This window comes from Chiloscyllium plagiosum, chromosome 5 (genome assembly GCF_004010195.1).
Source record: "Chiloscyllium plagiosum isolate BGI_BamShark_2017 chromosome 5, ASM401019v2, whole genome shotgun sequence".
Lineage (NCBI taxonomy): Eukaryota > Metazoa > Chordata > Chondrichthyes > Orectolobiformes > Hemiscylliidae > Chiloscyllium > Chiloscyllium plagiosum.
In genome coordinates, this window is record NC_057714.1 from 64,658,597 (window position 1) to 64,670,743 (window position 12,147).

The following is a 12,147-nucleotide window of genomic DNA, read 5'->3' on the forward strand; positions in this document are numbered from 1 at the left end:
ATTAATCAATATTCCAAAAGTGGCCTTACCAATGTCCTATACAGCTGCAACATGATATGCCAACTCCTAAACTCAATGCACTGAAGTTCCCTTTCTTGCAGTGTGTTGATTTCAAACAAATCCACATAATTTTTCTACAACCTTCTCCTTCCAGTTACTATATTTACACTTCTTGTACCTTTAGTTAAGACCTGCTGTTTGCCGCATTCCCTTCAGGCATTTTCAGGCATCAATCCCCAGCAATTCAAGACCTGGAGTATTATTTCCAGTCTGTGCTAAAATGGACCTACACGCCATTTTCCTGCTCCATCCTGATCGAGATCATTTTTTTCCAAACAGAGGATGTAAGTGTCCATTTCATGGGCTGTCAGTTAAATCAATTATGGCCCTGTATGGCTGTTTGAGATTTTACACTCAGCCTCCAGGTTTCTGGAAGTAGCAGTGACCAGTTTAGCTGCGTGAAAGGGGTCTGCCAGTGTGAGGTCGGGACCTAGTGCTCCAGCCAGACTCCCTGTCTCCCTGGGTATAGCAGCAGTTATACCCAGGGAGACAGCTCTGTCAGCTCAGCCTGCACAGTGGTGGTGGCCTTAGTTAGATGGTAAACCACCTTCTGGTCATTAATAAGCTGCTCTGGGGAAAATCATATTGAGTATTGGGCAGATTCTGAAAACATTTCACCTGATGACAGAATTCAACAGCCTGCCCCTACCTCTGAAATCTTCTCTTCCTAAACTCCTTTGTCTCAGCAAATTGATCTGATGTGCCCCACGAACTGTGGAAAACCAGAACAGAACATTCAAAGTTAAGTAGGAGAGATAGAGAGGATAACTCAGATCTGATCAGAAAGGAGGTTTTAGAAGAAGCCTTGAATTTGATTGACATCCCAGAAGGATAAAACAATAAATCTGCTGAATAGCATACTTGTCCGGCCCGACTTGTACACCTCAATAAGGAGATCCAGTATAACTAGTATGGTCATTTCCAGAAGGAATAATGGAAACATAGTAACTGGAAGTGAACATACTAACTATACTGGATCTCCTTATTGAGGTGCACAAGTCGGGCCGGACAAGTATGCTATTCAGCAGATTTATTGTTTTATCCTTCTGGGATGTCAATCAAATTCAAGGCTTCTTTTAAAAACCTCCTTTCTGATCAGACCAGAGTTATCCTCTCTACCTCCCCGACTTAACTTTAGATTAGATTAGATTACTTTACAGTGTGGAAACAGGCCCTTCGGCCCAACAAGTCCACACCGACCCGCTGAAGCGCAACCCACCCATACCCCATACCTAACACTACGGACAATTTAACATGGCCAATTCACCTGACCTGCACATCTTTGGACTGTGGGAGGAAACCGGAGCACCCGGAGGAAACCCACGCAGACACGGGGAGAATGTGCAAACTCCACACAGTCAGTCGCCTGAGGCGGGAATTGAACCCGGGTCTCTGGCGCTGCGAGGCAGCAGTGCTAACCACTGTGCCACCGTGCCGCCCACTTTAAGGCTAGATTTAGATTAGATTACAGTGTGGAAACAGGCCCTTTAGCCCAACAAGTCCACACCAACCCGCTGAAGCGAAACCTCTACCTCCCCGACTTAACTTTAAATGTCCTTTTCTGGTTTTCCACAGTTCGTGGGGCACATCAGATCAATTTGCTGAGACAAAGATTGCACAAGTCTGCGTTGTTAATGTTATGGTCATATGATAGAATATAATCAAGTCTGTATATAGTTTGTTTTTCTCTGAATTATCATTTTGCTTCTGAGACTTGAATTTGAATGTAGTTAATACAATGAAGATTTCCCTGGAAGCTGGAGGTACCTATGTGAAATCATATTAGTCAGTTGCCATCTAGTTCTTTTCTTTCTCTTTTTTTTTCTATTTTATCTTTATTCAGTTTCCACCACCAGAGAAAAAAGAAACACCCGGGTGGCCAGTGACAAGCAGTACCCTTCACATCAAAGGGCAATGCTGTGTGATCAAACGGTGAAGGGGAGAGCAGGGATTAAATAAAAATAGAGTTGAAGGGGGTAATAATGCACTCCACTCCCTGCGGCGCACACCTCTCCCTGAACAACTCCAGGGTGTTGGTGGACACCACGTGCTCCTTCTCCAGAGACACCCAGGCTTTAACGTAACCGCGGAAGAGGGGCAGGCAATTGGCCCAAACGACCCCCTCCACGGCCCGCTGCCTGGACCTGTTTATGGCCAGTTTGGCCAGGCCCAGGAGCAGACCCATGAGGAGGTCCTCAGACCTGCCCTCCCCCCTTCCGTACTGGGTGTCCGAAGATCAGGAGCGTGGGACTGAAGTGCAACCAAAAACAGAGAAGGAGGTTTTTAAGAAAATCAAAAAGGGAGTGCGAAAGCCCACATCCAATATATACATGGTCCATGGACTCCACAGCACCACAGAACAAGCAGTTGGGCTGGGAGTCCGTGAACCACCGCAATCTGCGGTTGCAGGGGACCCTCTAGATCCCTGAGAGACAGGGGGAGAACCCCTGCATAGAGAGCCCTCCACTGGGGATCCCCACTGCCCGGTGGCAAATGGGCACGCCAAGGTGTGTCCGCGCGGTGGATGAGGGAGAAGAGGGCCCTCTAGTTCCTTGTTGAAGTTAATTACAAATTAGCTCTAAATTGAAAGCCACTCAGACCAAATGGGTGCCTGGTGTGAGAAATGGGAAATAAATGGTAACATTCTGAGGTTGAAGTTAAATGTCATTGTAACAAAGTGAAGAAAGTTTTGCAATGAGACTAAATCACATTATGACTTCACTGCGCAGCACTGTCAATGGGTTTGGTGACCTTCTCCCATTGTGTAATTTTAAAATTCTATAATTTAAAAATGTGGCAACAATTAACTTGTATAAATCATATAATTAAATATAGGAACACCTAATGGATCTTTGTAAACATGTTTTGAGGCTAATGTTATCCAAATATGTTAAAATCCCAACTTAGCACCATATGTTTATTTGATGAAGGTCATTTTGTAGAATACAACCAAGACGGATCAAAAAAAAGGAAGACCTGTATCTAGCACCTTTTATGAACCCATTATATGGAAAATAAATTACAATTGCAGAGTACTGCAGAAAATACAGCAGCCGATATGTAGACAGGAAGCTCCTGTAAATATATATTACTGAATGGTTATTCTGGGCAGAACCGTATAGGGGTCTGAATAATGTGGGTTATGATAAGAATTATGGCAGAATCAGTTGAGAAGTTTGACAAGGCCTATCCCAATGTCTGGAGCAAATCACTGCATCTTCCATGGGTTTGCTCAAGGTCGAAGCAAGTTTCATGCGAGGCAAAAGCAAGTTGCTAATTCAGGGGGATTAATCCTTGTTAAATGCTTAGTAAGACAGCTTCTTATCTTACCAAATGTGCAGCAACAGGGATAGAGTGAAAATGAGATTTGGGACAAGGTGGTGGCACTAATGTTGGCATAGTGGAGAAGGTCATTGACCTTATTCCTACAGTGCTGAACATTGCTCCAAATGGCTGAAGCTTCACTGAGCCAGGTGGCAACCTCAGATCAGGCTGGCACGGTCTGATGCTGTAGCCCCAAATGCTGGTGCTTGAGAAGGAGGACATACAGTACATTAAACTCAGCCTTCTGATGTTCTTGGCCAACAACATCAAGGAGACAAATATCATAATCCATGATATTGCCTTTCATGCCATGTATCAGCATTAACTATATCATGCTGGATATTGTTGATAGCTTCAAATATCTGGGTGTCACCATCACCAACTATTTGTTACTTTGATGTTGAAATGAATATGCAATTGCCAAATGGCCCAAATGGATAACAGAGTGTGGAAAAGCAACAAAACTGACTGAAGAACCCAAACTGTAGGTCTATGAATCCTACATTCTCATTGCATTCCTCTTCTGTGGTGAGACCTGGACAACATATGCTAGGCCTGAGAAAAGCAGAACTGTTTCCACAAGACAAGACCTTTCAGTGAGCTAGTTAATTTAGTGTGCGCTTATTGTTAAGAGAACACATCTATACTGACTCAGCCTGATTCCTTGGACAGATGACGGTCATATTCCCAAAGATCTTCTCTGCAGTTAATTGGTCACTGGTCACGACTTTTTGGGCACCTGTACCACCTCTACAAGTACATCTGTAATCGATATGTGAAGATGACAGATACTGAGTCTAAAATGGGAGACAGTCACTGACAGTTGTGACCTCTGGTGGTTGACTGGAAGTGCATTAGAAAAGTTGCGTGGAAATAAAAAGCTGAGAAGAAGCCCCAGAGAAAATAGAGGTCAATGTACCATGGACCTTCTGAACTCTCTGCCTTCCTCTGCAGCAAGTGTAGCAGGCACGGCCTTGCTAGAGTGTGTCTCCTGACCACTACCACACCACACATTATCACGGAAAGCTACTACAGATCAATCTGGGTTTTCTCACTGAGGTAGGTTGAGTGATCAATATTGGCCACGAAAACATCCTGCTTTTCTTAGAATACTGCATTCTTCACTTCAGCACTTTGGGTCAGCTGAAACTTTGAGCTTGAGTGGTCTTGGAACGGGACTTCAGTTTATAAACTTCTGACTCAGAAATCCTGAGACTACCCACAGATCGACAAAAGATATTTAGAAATAGTAGAACTCGGGGTTTTTTTTTTAAAGTAATATTTAGGCAATATTAAGATTGTGTTTCAACACCTGGAATCAGACAGGAAGATGATAATACAATGGGGCAAGCATGCTTACCACTACAGTCCCTCTCCAACCTGTTAATCAAACTTTTCTCATCGTTTCGACTGATCTGCCATTCCAGTTCACGGGCACATTTAAATCTTGATATAATTAATACTAATGAGGAGAATTTCATTTGTCTTTTCAAATTTCAGTTTTTCACTCAGAACAGTGTTTTTTTTAAAATCTAATAAATAGAACATATTTAAGCCATATTAAATGACCAAGAATAATTGAAAGTTAAGAGTCTTTTTTGGTAAATATTCTCTTTTAAAGTAATAAAAGGCAAAATTAAATTCTGTTCACAGTGTCTCTAATTTGTCTTTAATTAAACAATATTTCTTAAATGGTACATTCAGTGTCCAACTGTTCAGAGCCGGTGAAATGATGGGTCCTGAGCTATTATGATTAGAACTAAGTTACTCTCCAGAGAGCCTGCTTGTGTCTGGTAAACCTTTGTGACAACTGATCATTTTAGAAAAGATAATTAAGTTTTCTTTCACACACTGTGTCTGGCAGAGTAGGTTATTTGTGTAACTTTAGCAATTCAATCAAAGGTCAACATTAAATGTCAGAAATGTAAATAAATGCCTCACATTCTGTGCTGTTCTGCCAGATCACATGTCATAGGCTAAACCAGTATGGCTTTATAAATAATAATGTTGTGTAAGGTTCTCTAAGTAGGATAGTCCAGGGAAATAGAGGTGCATTAAATGGAAAATGAGGTTGATATTAAACTCTTTCATTTCCTAGTAAATGTTTGCACTCTTCACTCAGTGCTGTGTAAATATGACTAAGATTGACATTACTTTATAAATTTGCCTGTTATAAACATTAGACCTATCACCCACTAACAATTTTTTTCAATTGACCTGGTAATGATGATGAACAGCTAATTGCCAAAAATATTATTTGCATCCATTTGAAAATAAATGTGACAAAGGGATTCATAGCCTCCTAGTGGTTGAGTGCCTGAGATTCAGTAAGGAGACTTCGATAAATCTGGAGCTGACACGTACACCACTAGAAAGGTGACATATGTCGGAAAATTGCAGTTTGGCTGAATGACACTGAGACAGTTTGTGAACTGTTTTGTAAGATCAGCTGAAACATCATTGCTTAATGTCATTTTGAATATTTCTTGTCTGATTGTGCTGCTCAGTGAAGAGTGTATTAGACATTAGTTTGTGAAATACTTGATGCTTTATGGAATGTATTTCAGTACTTTTCATTAGGTCAGAGGCTCATAAAATAATTGTCTGTATCATTTTACAATTCTACCTAGTTAACCTATATATCCTCACACTGAATATACACATTCCATTCCCATAATGAAACATTTAGCATACTTTGGGCTTTCCCCTCTATGCTAGTATATATTCTTCAGTATGAATGGCCTTCTCACCTCCACAATTATCATGCATGAATGTAACAAATAACCCTTAACATGAACAAAATATGCAAAACAGATTTTGCGCAGATATTATGTTGATTCAAGTAGGACCCATTGAAAAGTTACATATATATATTATGGTGTTGTATATGAACTTGCGAACATTTTGCAGCTCATGCACTTATCACCCAAAACCAACTTAGAAACACACATTTAGCTGTAAATTAAATTATCTAGTATTCTGCTTAAAAACCTTATCCAATTCGCTTTCCACATATTATGGCACTAAATAGAAAACAGCAGAGGCATATATAGTTTTATCATGCTTCTATAATGTAGGACTGTAAGGATCTCAGCATAATTTATGATCCATGTATCAGTACATTATTGTAATGGTGTAATTCAAAGCTAATTTTTAAAAATAAGATTTAGCCACCTTCACCTGAGCTTAATTATTGTTCATGCAAGGAGAAACTGATTAACTGTGTAACAGGTCTTGCTAAACATTTAAGGTCACTGAGCTTCTGGTAATAAGGGGCTTTCCACTCACTTTAACAAAATGAAACTACCAGAAGTGACCAGATATAAATTCCAGTTGGCTTCCCTTCACAGCTTTAAACAATGACCTGCTTACATAAAAGTATTAGAAATGACATGTTTCTTGGGGCAAAATGTTTTGTATTGGTTAAAAAAGAAGCTATCATATTTATAAACTTGATAATTCATTAGTTATTTCATGAAATCTGTGAAGAAAATTAACATAGTGGAGACAGACTTAAGAACTGTTTTTAGATTAGATTTCCTACGGTATGGAAACAGGCCCTTCGGCTCGACAAGTCCATAGCGACCCTCCAATGAGTAACTCAGTCCCCTACCCTATATTTACCCCTGTCGAATGCACCTAGCACTATGAGCAATTTAGCATGGCCAATTCACCTGACCTGCACATCTTTGGATTGTGGGAGGAAACCCATGCAGATCCAGGGAGGATGTGCAAATTCCACACAGACAAGCACCCAAGGTGGGAATCAAACCCAGGTCCCATGAGGCAGCAGTGCTAACCACTTAGCCACCGTGCCATTCCAAGGAACAGGGAATCTCAGAATCTACTCCCACTTCACAAATCAACCTAGCTGCTTGACTTCTCACCATATCCTCCACGTCCTTCTCTCCATATAAGCATATCAAAATTTATCTTGCAGTTGTTTTTGCTGACTGCTTCAGAAAACATATCTAGCATTGAATTCCACAATTTTATTTCCTTTTTTTCTGATTCTATTGTATTGCTTGACTTGGAGTCATAGAGGTGTACAGCACAGAAACAGATTCTTCGGTCCAACTCGTCCATGCCGACCAGATATCCTAAACTAATCTAGTCTGATTTGCCAGCATTTGGCACATAATCCTCTAATTCTTCCTATTCATACACCATCCAGATGCCTTTTAAATGTTGAAATTGTTCTCACCTCCACTACTTCCTCTGGCAGCTCATTCCATACACACTCCACCCTCTGCATGAAAAAGTTGCCCCTTAGGTCACTTTTAAATCTTTCCCCTCTCCCATTTTATTTCTAATCTCTTCACTTGTAATCTGTACATTGTAGTATTTGAATTTTTTAGATATGGTAAACCTAGCTAGAAGATTTTGCCCAATCTAACCATCATCATAAGCCATTAGGTTAGTCCCTATGACACAAAATGCCTGGTGCTGGATGGTAGCCATTTTGAGAAAATCAAAGAGAATTTGGAATCACCTAATATTTTAGCTCACCATGACCTATAGTAACTTAATAGTATTGCTGCAGGTGGATCTTCTCTGTGACTGAGAGCTGTATTCTTTCAGATATACACATAGAAATATAGATAAGTTTATTAGCATCCTGATCACTGACAGAGACTGAACACAGATATACATTGACGGAGAAAAAAGCATCAGCTTCACTTCAAGATAAAGACATATTACAGACCCTTAGTGGCACTTTTAAATTCTAAAAGTTAGCAAAAATACCTCCATGAGTGCAAAGATTTAGACTGAAAATAACTTGACACAATGACAGGTTATGTTCCAGGAAAGCAGCAAATATTTTGTCCCACATTGCTGTAGCAAAACGTGAACTAAGGAAGCCTAGTTTTTAATGGAAAGAAGAAAATCTTTACATTTCCCAGCTCAGTGACTGAATGAAATCAAAAAGCACAGAAATCCAGGGAAGACTGTGGTCAGATCAAAAGGGGGCCTGCATAGTGTAGTGTGTAATTCCATTCTCAGGCATTACCAGAAACAGGGGGACACTTCAGTCGAATGAGTGATATTCTCATTTAAAATATCTGATTAGATGACTGATAGTTCTGAAATTGGATGCACAGCAACAATCGTACCAAGAATATCTGGGTTTAAGAAAGGGTTGAGCAAGAGGAAGCTATTGTGTTCAGTGGTCAGGTCTCTCAAAATCTTTTGGAAGAGATTATATCAAGTGTATTATTTGTGCTATTCAATGCCAAGAGGGAAGAGAACCATTGGTGTCATCTTTCTTTCCATCAAGAGCATGGGAGTGTCCTGGGCTGGACCCCTTTGAACACAGAGGTACCATATTTTTGATAGTATTGGACTACTCCTTCAGATGAATAGAAGTCAAACAGCTACAGGGTCACATGTCTGAAGCATTGATTACATCACTGATGGATTATTTGGCAACACATGGAATCCGAGACATTGTACCCTCAAATAAAGGGCCACAGTTTGTTGGTGTTAACTTTAGGGAATGCACAATATCATACAGGTTTGCCTATATTATCAGCTTAGCAAGATACCCTTAAGCCAAATGTGAAGCTGAAAAAGGAGTGCATAAAGTGAAGAAGAATGATGACATGCAACTTGCACTTCTGAGCTTTCACTCCACCCCACTTCATTTGAACTCAAGGGAAGAAGATTGAGAACCCCACTCCTAATTCTCACACACAAACCTATACCACTTGTACAAGATGAAGACTTGGAAGAAAAATAGGGAGAAACAGGATAATTATATTCCAGTCAGATATGGAACCATAACAAATGTCACAAAGCACACAACTTATCAGACTTCAAACCAGGATAGCCAGTTTGGATTTGCTTCCAAGCAGTTCTAGAAGAATGGTATACCAGACACCATTTGCATGTCCTATCTCATCCAAACTGAAAATACTGCAATATGATAAAACATATGAATACTGGTTTCCAAATAAAAGCACTTCTTCAGAGGGTGGAGAACTATAGTGAGATGTTTAGCAGAATTGGCCAGCCATATCTCAACATAAGTATTATTTCATCTTGTCCACATTTCTCAAGCAGTGTGGCGAGATTCTCATTAGGCAGGGGTGAGTGCTGAATTGATGTAGATTATTGCTTGTTAGACACTTTGCTAACAGTCCAACTTACCTTGAGTTGCAATCTTCCCAATCTCACCACACAAACTCAATAAGGAGGCAAGAGTGAGTTCTAATAGATTGGACCAGGTTGCATTTCTTGGCTCTCTGCTTGCTCCCATGTTCTCACTCCCTCTGAGCCTATCTGGATGCTTACAACATCTCTGCTTTGTATTTGTGGCCCACTCAGCCAGAGATACCTGATTCATTAGTATTGTTTTGCCTTGCCATTTTAGCACAGATACAAAATTAGAAAGCTTGCTATGGTTTGTCAGCAAACTTCAGTCCAGCCAAGAAGGATAGCTTTCGCTTAGAGTCAAATGCAATCTGATACCATTCCAGGACCTGCTCGGGGCAGTCAGTCAGGATCATCTACTCGTGAAGGGTGAGCAGCCAAATGGTGGCAGCATGCTACTTGATTTGATTCTTCCTGCCCTATTGGGGGCTGTTTTCCTTCTAGAATGACCTGGGCAGAAATTATGGAAGATGAAAGTGGACAGCATGGCTATTCTTTTGGTGCAGGTTAAGAGTGCTCCTATAGAGTGAGCAGGCAGCACAGGGGGGGGCATACAGGGTTAGTGGTGTCACAGGCTGGGGTGGGTAAGGATGAGTGTGCAGGAGGTTGTATGCACTAGTGATAGTAGTAGAGCATGAGACTTGGTGGGGGGAGTGCAGTAGCAGAGATAGTATGAAGTATCAGAGTGAAATTATGCCACATGTATTGGAGGGAGAGTGGAGATGGAGTTTGACTTTCTTCAGATTGTGTACCGTGTTCCTCCACATGGCTGAGACTGCTTGAGCATGGGTGGCAATCTCAGGCCAGGCTGGCATGGTCGGGTGATGTGACCTCCACTGGTGCTCCTGGGGAAAGGAGAAATCCTGCCTGTGCACCATTCCATTCAACATGACTTCCAGAATCGTGCCCACAAAATATTTCCTGATTTCACTCTGTATGATGCCTGGGCAAATATCATGAATGGTGCAGGGTAGCTCTGGACTATCAGTCTTTGTCTGGGTGCACAACAGCTGATTAAATATAGTGTCAGTGCCAAGTCTGCTGATCAATTCCGGGATCTTCAGTAAGTAGTTTTGGAAATAGTGTTTGATTAGGTGGGGTTGAAACTGGACATGATACTCGCCATAAGAGCAGAAACACTAACGCAATGAGTTTGGTAAATTATGGCAAAAAAATACCTCATGTGCCCTTGCGGGGAGAATTGCTTCAACAAACACAGCATGATTTGCAGTTAGTCACAATACTGCAGGATTCAACCAACTTTGTACATTGGGATATCTAGATGATCAGCCAATTTCTGAACTGAACAATTCTTGTTTTGCCCAGAAGAGAGAGAGAGCACACAGACAACTAAAATTCTCCATCTTCTCCAAAGCAGCTGCAAAGATGTTTGGGTAGGTTAGTGAAGCTCTCTTAGTGGCTATCCCTGTAAAATGAACTGAAGATTGAGATGTAATATAAATGGGTAAAATCAGAGATAGTGGAGAGGGGACTGTTGCACAAGATCTCCATGTGAAACACTAATAAGGCCCTTTATAATTTTTCACAGGAGGGAATGCAATATCACATGATCTTGCTGCCTCTTGCAGCATTGTGGTAAGATAAAGCCACAATGAAATATTTCTTCTGTAAAGTTAATGCTTTCTTTATCTCTGCAGACCCTGTAAATATTCTTAAGCAGCATAACAAGATGAAGAATATTTTGACAGTGAAGACTTATAATTTCAGTCATTCCACTTGTTGCTCAAGAGCCATTTGATTATTACCCTGAGAGTTTACTGATAAAACACAGTGGAATTGTCGCTCTAAGATAAAATACTTAAATTGTGTATTATCTTACACCCAGGAGAAAGTCTTCTATTTCATCTGTAACAATAAAAAGAGTTTGTTTGGTTTAAGTGGTTTTCACAGCAATCACAATACATCCCGAAACACTTTGCATCTAATGACCTATTCTTGGAATGTAATCACTGCAACGCAATTGGCAGTTTTAAGTCGATTCATCACAAAGTTGCTTAAATTACTTTCCCACTGTCAGCAATAGTAGGATTTATCTTGAAAAAATGTCATTGTTTGAGAGCTGGATCTGATTAGCAGGACAGCAATTGGAGGAGCAGCAGTAGTGGGCAAGACAGAATTGCTCTTCCAATCACAGTTTGTACCTATCACGTATGTGATATATGGAAGTTTTCTTTTTGTTCTCTGGTTATATCTATTCTTTTCCCTGACTGGTCTGGGTAGGTTTTCTAGCAATAAGCCTCCTTTTATGATAAATAATTACAGGTTTTTCTGTATGAACAGGTCTCCAGATGTTAGTTATTAACTGAGGGCTTTCTTTCTCCCATGTTATCTTTCCTTGAAGCTGCAAGATCTGTTGTCATAGATTCATAGAGATGTACAGCATGGAAACAGACCCTTCAGTCCAACTCATCCATGCCAACCGGATATCCTAACCCAATCTACTCCCATTTGTCAGCATTTGGCCCATACCCCTCTAAACCCTTCCTATTCAGATACCCATCTAGATGAGTTTTAAATGTAGTAATTGTATCAGCCTCCACCACTTCCTCCAGCAGCTCATTCTATACACGCATCACCCTCTGCATGAAA